Below are 8,710 nucleotides of genomic sequence, written 5' to 3'. Positions count from 1 at the left end.
CGCAATATGTCCCAGCATAGCTTGTGTCATTTGCAAACGATTAAAATAATCATCTGCTGGAATATGCCAAGTTTCACCTGTATTGCTGGATTCTTTAAAATGTTCCTTGCTTCCAATTTGAAGCGCTAAGTCATATTCTTTTGTATCAATAGCCATGTCTTCCATTAAATTATCCATTCCTATCGTCAATGCATGAACGGCTTCCACACCTAAATCTTCTTCGGTTTTTGGGTCACGCATGTAATCCAGAGTAAATGTAAACTTCTGATCAATTACTTTTCCTTTTTTCCATTTTTTAGGAGTCCCCATCTTGGTAATGTTGGCTTGAAACAGTGGTTTTTCATCATCAGTCTTGGTTTCACTGCTCTCGGGTTCCCTCTTTGCCATCTTCACATCAGGATTGGAATCTTCAGCTGAACGCTTGATTCCGCGGGTGCTCACTGCTCCGCCAGTCTGTTCTTCAACATCTAATCGCGGTATCTTTCCAGAATTCAATAACTCTAGACGTAAGAGTTCAGCACTTTCTTCCGCCTTCCGCTTCGCTGCTTCGGAGTGACACTTCTTGACGTGAGCCACCATTTTGTCTTTACGACAAAACGTTTTTTCGCAATGTAGGCATGGTACTCTTGTATTAGTACCACAATATTTCTTATGACGACAGAATGTAATTCTATTCTTCAACTGCTTGTTACACTTTGGACAGTGTCTAGGGTAATTAACTTTCGGCATCGTGATAGCTCTGCTCACTACAAAAACTTGCAATCAAATGACTTCACTTAGCGGTTAACCCCTTTTATACCCCCAGACATTAGGATGAACAAAAATAGAAACAAAATCTGCTGACTCAGCAAAAGCAGCTGTGATGTCAATGGGCTTGCTCAAACTTGCCTGTAATCACTCAACCGTGATCCTGTGAAAACATCGCTAATTTTATTTTTTGTTAGGGTAAGATTTTAGCCCTCGACATTAAACTCGACGGATTTAGCCCTCAACAATAAAGTAAACATTTGTGTTAGCTTAGGAAATTTCGTTAGGGTTAGGACATTTAGTGAGGGTAACGAAATTTTATTAGGGTTAGGAAATTTAGTTAGGTTTAGGAAAACTCACTCGACAGGATTAACTCTTGACATTAACCTTTGACATTGCAAAATTGGAAAAAGGACAAAAACCAGATTGACTTGACTGACTTGCTGGTGATAACGATTTCATCGTTAACCCCGTAAACCCCGTTAACCCCTCACTTTTGTTCGTCCACATACCCCCTTATACTACTGTTGAGAGTCCGAATTTGATAAAAGATCAAAGCATTTTCTCTCAGGTGATCATTTCAGTAATTCTCGAAACCTTTTCTCTTAGTCTTGTGTTTATATTGTTAGGAGGAAATGGATCGTTTGTCAGTCTGGTGACTTTTAAGATAAGGATACGAAGGCTATAAAATTATTTTAGTCAACTCTGTAAAAAAAAGTCACAGGTTACTAACATAATTTTATAGCCTTTTTGTTTCTTATCTCGACCAAATGAGAAAGAACGCAAGAAACCAAAAGTAAAGCAGAGGCGCGGAGTACTAGCCTGCGTAGCAGGCGCTTGGTCTCTCTCGCGCGCCACTTTCTTTCTTGCGCACACTACTTCCGAGCGCCTAAATCGCAGGTTACGAGGTACAAGCATTCTGCGTGGAGTGGAGATTTCTGCGTTTTGAATTTTGGTTTTGATTTTTTGCACTGATTGTTTGTCTGTTTTATGGTGGAGAGGAAAAGGTTGTTCTTTGCTATCTTTCAAGTTCTAAAGTTGGTAAATTTGAGAAGTCCCAAGTATGGCGTCTCCTTTGCCCAGAATGAAAATACGAGTAATTTGCTGTGTAACTTCAGTCGAACCTCTGTTAACAGCTATTGTTAGGCAATATCTGTGAAAAACGTTTCTCCCGAACAACAGCCTAAGCAATGGCCACTTCTATAAAAATTTTATCCTCTCAAACCGAAATTAGCTCTTGAAATAACATGTTCGCTACGGTCATGACACCATGCGGGTAAAGCGTCCGTTTGCACGGGGCTAAAAGTTTTACCGGTTTCAAACTTTGCGCAACAACTCCCAACAACATACAACAGGGTTTTCAAACGGACACAACATGTAACGTCCAACAATGTTGGGAGTTGTTGGTCCACAATGTTGCGTCCGTTAGCATACATGTATACTGACACCGGTCGATGGAAATGTCAGGGCAAAACCTAATCGCAGTGATGTCGCCGTTGTACTCGGATCCGCAAAGTAATCTAGACATTACAGATTTATAATCGCCCTTTTTTTTTATTCGGGTCACATATTAGAATGACTTAGGAACAAGTTTGCCTCAGCTTGTCGCCTACTTTTCTTTATTTCTACACAAAAAATAAGTAGTGTCATGTTCGTTTCATCCATACCGTTCATTTTATTTGATCGCTTTTTGATTAAGAAATTGTCAATTAGAATCTGACGTTTGCCTCTTGTCGTAAACGTGATTCTCAATATTTCTATTTATCACCGCGGCCACCTGTTCATAACGGCTAAAAATGTTATCCCGAAGGCGTCCGTGGGTCAGTGAAGGAACGGCCTGCCTCTCACAAGCGGCGAGCGGCAAGCGACGAAGCTAGACACGCGTGAAGTGAGGGCGTGGACCCTCTCTCGTCTCGCGCCTACATTCGCGTGCTCGGTTATATAGGGAGCTTGAGCAAAGGCGTTTTAAGCGACGGACGTACCGGATCTGGGCATTGTTCATTCTTGGCCGGTGGTTTTGCCCAAAATTTTAGTTCCTTCCACTGCCCCGTACCAATTATTTAAAGAACAGTTTCTCCTATAGCGGAGCTAAGCTGTGGAACAGCCTATCCCATGATTTAAGATCTGCAGATTCTTTACATGATTTTAAACGCAAACTGTGTCGCAACAGTTTTGAATGAGATCATACATTAATACAGTTTTACACGGCATCCTTGAAAAGCAGCTTTTATTTGTAAATAGCTAGGTAGTTAAAAAATGAATATATTTTTAATCAGAGTTAGTTTAGTTAGGTATAATAGATCTTAGATTTTTTTTTTTTTTTTGTACATGCTGAAGGAACCTTAACCGTGTTTAAATAAAGTTATCTATCTATCTATCTATCTATCTATCTATCTATCTATCTATCTATCTATCTATCTATCTATCTATCTATCTATCTATCTATCTATCTATCTACACAATATATAATGTCCCGGATGGCAGGAACGCCCCCTCCCCAGTAACTGGAGAAATGACACATTAATCAGTCACATTAAGCATAAAACCATTTATTTCTTTCAGAAATAAATTTCCTTTATGCTCCATGTTCCTTTAGATAGTATTATTGAATCAGTTATTGCTGTTGGTGGAGTCTTGCTTTGGGTGAGCTCTGTTTGCTGGGATATCCAATAATGACATTTCCAGTTTGGGATAAATTTGGCCACAAGAGTGGCCGTTTATTTCATTTAAGCATATCAAGCTAGGAAAGTCCAGATACACAAGAAGATTTATCCCAGCAAAGGTGAGGGCACACCCGCCACAGCCCGGAGCAAGAAACGAGTGACAGGGCAGCCCCACCCGAGGCCAAAGCAAGAGAACCACCGACAAAAACCTTAGTAATCTAGAAGCAAAATGTACAAGTGTAGCTATAAATATGGAGCAATTATGTCATAGGAAAGGTGCAAGCTTAAATTAATGAGATTGCTTAATTGACCCTATCAAAGTCTGAAATAGCTCACACACAGAATTATTCTTATCAAAGTCTGAAATAGCTCCCAGACATAAAATAGCTGATTAAAATGAAATCTGGGGGGATGGCTGTATGGCCCTTGCACACACAGTCACACAGAATTATTCTAATCAAAGTCTGAAACAGGCCACAGACATAAAATAACTGATTAAAATGAAATCTGGGGGATGGCTGTATGGCCCTTGCACACACAGTCACACAGAATTATTCTTATCAAAGTCTGAAATAGCTCACAGACATAAAATAACTGATTAAAATGAAATCTGGGGGATGGCTGTATGGCCCTTGCACACACAGTCACACAGAATTATACTTATCAAAAGTTTGAAAAAGCTCACTGATGTAAGTGATTAAAATGAAATCTGTGGGATGGTTGTATGGCCCCTTGCACACACAGTCACACAGAATTATACTCATCAAAAGTCTGTAATAGCTGACCGATGTAAGTGATTAAAATGAAATCTGTGGGATGGCTGTATGGCCCTTGGATTAGGTGTGCACTACCTGATACGCAAACCCAAAAAACCACATGGGAAAAATTGGGAACGTATCCCCCAACCAATGTAGCCACACAAAACCTCTGGGGGTTAAAGGTTAAAAATAATTAACATACTAATACTAAACCTTTTCTTAACCATTCTTAAATACTCTATTATGATGAACCATCCGAAGCAAGAGCCGCCCATCTAAGCTAATGTTCCGAAGGACAATAATAAACCATTAGGCCTTTAAATAGACTTGTTGAAGGAAACCTAGATAGTGCTGATTCCAAGCAAGAGCCGCACACACAGTCACACAGAATTATTCTTATCAAAGTCTGATTATTCTCATCAAAGTCTGCAATAGCTCACTGACATAAAATAACTGATTAAAATGAAATATGTGGGATGGCTGTATGGCCCTTGCACACACAGATGCCCAATAATGTTATTCTTATCAAAAGCCTAAAATATGTAGCTCCCTGATGTACAGTAACTGATTAAAATGAAATCTGTGAGATGGCTGTATGGCCCCTGCACACACAGTCACCCTGAACTAGACTAATAACAATACTGAAATAACTAGTAAAATTGAAAATCTGCGAGATGGCTGTATGGCCCGTGCTCACACAATCATCTTGAAATCATCCTGAATTACGTGAATAACTTTATGTAATAAAATGGGCCGGATGGCCCTGACTCAGGCAGTGAGAATTCTATATATGACCATGTCACTGTCCATCTGTCTTCGTTGTGTAAACGCAAGTACCATATGGCATACTACACTCTTGCGCCGGAATTATGTGATGCAGCCCAGAGAGGACAAGCAAGGAAACAGAAACCAGACATTTCATACCCAACTGCAGTGTATCAATATCCAGCATTAAGCCAAGGTTGCCTGTGCTGCCTAATTAGCTGTAGATGCCATATACTGAGGGAAGCAGCAGCTGGTCTTGTGTAGCCACGCACTATTAGATGCAACTCCTGGATAACTGATCAGCAGAACATGTACCACTACATGTATGTTGAATTGAATTGATGAGCTACAGAGAATGCAAAGTTACGTGTGTTGACTCTCTCAAGAGAGAACTCTGCCCAAGATTCGCTTCATTGAAAACGCGTCCGTGAAAGGGAACTGCCTGCATATACCTTAGCACCTGCAATAAAATGAAAACAATAAAAACAACTTCTGTAAACACGCTAGAATGTGCTACCATTAATAAACAATGCATAAACCATCAGTCAATCCATTAGGATCTCCAAAACAAACTGAATTAACAGTAAATTCCTCAAAAGAACCACAAAGTTAAAGTAATGATGTGATGTGGTGAGGGAAGCGTAAGCCTTTTGTCCCCTAACAACCAACATGGGACTATAATGTCCACACAAATCAAAACTTGGGAGCCAACAAAAACCAGAGAAAAAATTAATCTAGCTGCATGTACCTCTAAACCAAAATAGTGGATTACACAATTAAAGAATAAAAAGTTGGCATCGACGGCAAAAAATGAGAATGGTAAATTCAAACCAAATAATATTTGCATCAGTTTCCCTAGACACAAATACAAATGGAAATGAATCACACGTGTACATATCCTGCAAACAAATCACATATGCAGTACAAACAAGAGCAACCTGTGTCTACCACAACGAGGACCAAAGCCTCAAACTGAGGAACATAGCCTCAATAATATTACATAACACTGATGCGGAGGAAGCCTTAAGCTAAAATCCAAAGACAAAGTTTCAAAATAACCTATGAGGACAAAGCCTCAAAATAAATTATGAAGACAAAGCTCCAAAATAAAATAGGAGGATGAAGCCTCAATGTAAAAATATGAGGACACAGCTTCACTAAAAATCTGAAGATGAAGCGTCAAAATAGAAAAATTTATGAGGAGGACCTTATAATTGTTCGAAACCTGCAACGAATTAAATAGTATTGCAGTGCCCCAAACATTGATCACCCCTGAGGGAAGGAATATCACAGAGGCTCTACTAGTTAGCACCATCAAAAGGGGGGTGGCTGATGCTCACACAACAAGTAAAAACATGGAGGCTTGAACAGTTAGCACCGTTCTAAACAGGGTGGCTAAAACAGTTAACACCCGTGAAAAAGCTAAGAACATGGTGGCTTGAACAGTTAGCACCGTAGAAAATAGGGTGGCTAAAACAGTTAACACCCATGACAGAACTAAAAATAATGGTGGCTTGAACAGTAGCACCATAGACAATAGGGTGGCTCAAACCGTTAACAACTGTGAAAAAGGTAACAACATGGTGGCTTGAACAGTTAGCACTGTAAAAAAATTGGGTGGCTCAAACAATTAACACCCGTGAGAAAGCTACTAATATGGTGGCTTGAAGATTTGGTGGCTTGAATATTTAGCACCATAGAAAATAGGGTGGCTCCAACAGTTAACACCCGTGAAATAACTACTCCCGTAGAGGAACAAATCCTCACAATGAAAAACACTGGCAACAGAATGTCGCCGACAGTGAGTAAAGAAAAACAACAGAACATGACGAAACAACACGTAACATGACATTGACCAGCACACAATAACCCTAATAAAATTATGCTCATACCTCCGAGATAACTTTAAAGAATGGTTGCTATGTAATTTCTTGCAAAAGCGTTGAGGGAATGGAACATAAAGTTTTAGCCGGTAGGGTTGGATAATGTATCTTTTTCTTTTTTTTTTGATAATAATTAAAGGTTACAAGTAAGCTGAGTCCAAAGGTCAAAAAGGCTCAAACGTGCAAAATTGTAACTTCAGAATATCAATAAAATAAATTGCCTTTACATTATCATAACACAGCTAAGATTATGAATAAAGGGATCCATTACTGGGCTGGTAAAAACAAATATTTCAAACTGAATATCGATCGATTGATATTTTGCGCTAGTTGGCACCAGCGATACAACTAGCTGAAGTATGAACAACGAACGGAATAGCATACACGCCAGTGTAACTGCCAACATTTAACTGGCCGATTGAACGAAGAATTCGATTTTATATGCGCATAAACGACCGTAACGTGTATCAATTCTTGCAATCAACAAGACGATCGTGTGCACGCACATCATATCAGATCTGTGCACATCAATACAGCACCGAGAGTAAGCGGTAAGCCATCTGGCAATAATCTAGTACTTATCTCAAAGAAGAGGTGATGCTCGGTAGATAAAACCCAAGAAGATCAAAGGAGACTGATAAATCACCAGCATCCTACATCCAAACCTGCCCACCGTCTAAAAATGTTTTCAATGAGCAGAGAGGCCATGTGCCTCGCTTTCATGTCTTAAAAACACAATATATAATGTCCCGGATGGCAGGAACGCCCCCTCCCCAGTAACTGGAGAAATGAGACATTAATCAGTCACATTAAGCATAAAACCATTTATTTCTTTCAGAAATAAATTTCCTGTCTGTTTTCATACGCAGATTCTCCTATACCCTGCTTTGCAGTTCCTGGACCTTTCTCTTCCTTCTTTTAAAACTAAGGACTCTCCAATTCTTTCACAACGGGACGTGGCAGAATACTGGTCTTATTACATGACGGGAACTCCAAATTTAGCTTCCACATTTTTGGCAAATAATCACTCTGTGCACCTCCGCAACACCAAGTACTCTTCTTATGTTGGTGTCAAAGACAAGGAGCAGCAAAAAGCTCCAAAAAAGCCACCGGGAAATATTCCAAAAGCTGTCATCGATGGTTTGATTGATTACCGGGTGTCACCTTTAATGGCAGATAGCTTGAAGGGACTACCAACTGATAACTTGTGAATATGATGTCCTGAAAGACGATGGTCTTTGTACAAGGCACGTTTACTTGGTGAAGGAGTCAAAGTGACTCATCTTAATTACATGACATACCATGCTTTCCTAGCTTACCAGTCAGTTCCCTTTTTAACTACAGAAGAGTTTCGCCAGGGATCGCGAGATATTACTGATTACCTCAAGGAGTTGTAGCATCTCGTAGAAATTTTCCTTTCCCTAAATACAGCATTCCTGAAAGTTCAGTCCCCTGACTTTTCGGTTTGCCGAGTTTTACCTGGTATTAAGGTGATTAAATTCGTGACGTCAATTGGGCATCGTTAATGATTTTTGAAGAGGCCTTGGTGTTAAGGTGATGTTACACGAGACGATTGGCAACGACGATTTTTAGCGCAACACAGCGTTGCAACAGTGTTGCGACATTGTTTCGAATAGTTACAACATTGTTCCAACATTGCAACGGTGTGTTGCGCTAGAAATGGTCGTTGCGTAACATCACCTTTAGTCTCCTTCACAGCCGCTCGGGCCGGCGGAGTCATGCAATACTGTCTCCACGCGGCTGCCTCAAACCGACGTACATTCCGGGTAGCATTGCGTGACTCCAGCCCGAGCGGCTGCAAAGGAACTACCTTGGTGTTGGCTCTTCGTTTTACTAAATGCCTGAGAATTATACTGTGTCCGCAGAGTAGATA

The sequence above is a fragment of the Porites lutea genome, chromosome 10 (assembly GCF_958299795.1).
Source record: "Porites lutea chromosome 10, jaPorLute2.1, whole genome shotgun sequence".
NCBI classification, from domain to species: Eukaryota; Metazoa; Cnidaria; class Anthozoa; order Scleractinia; family Poritidae; genus Porites; species Porites lutea.
This window is presented reverse-complemented; position numbering follows the sequence as displayed.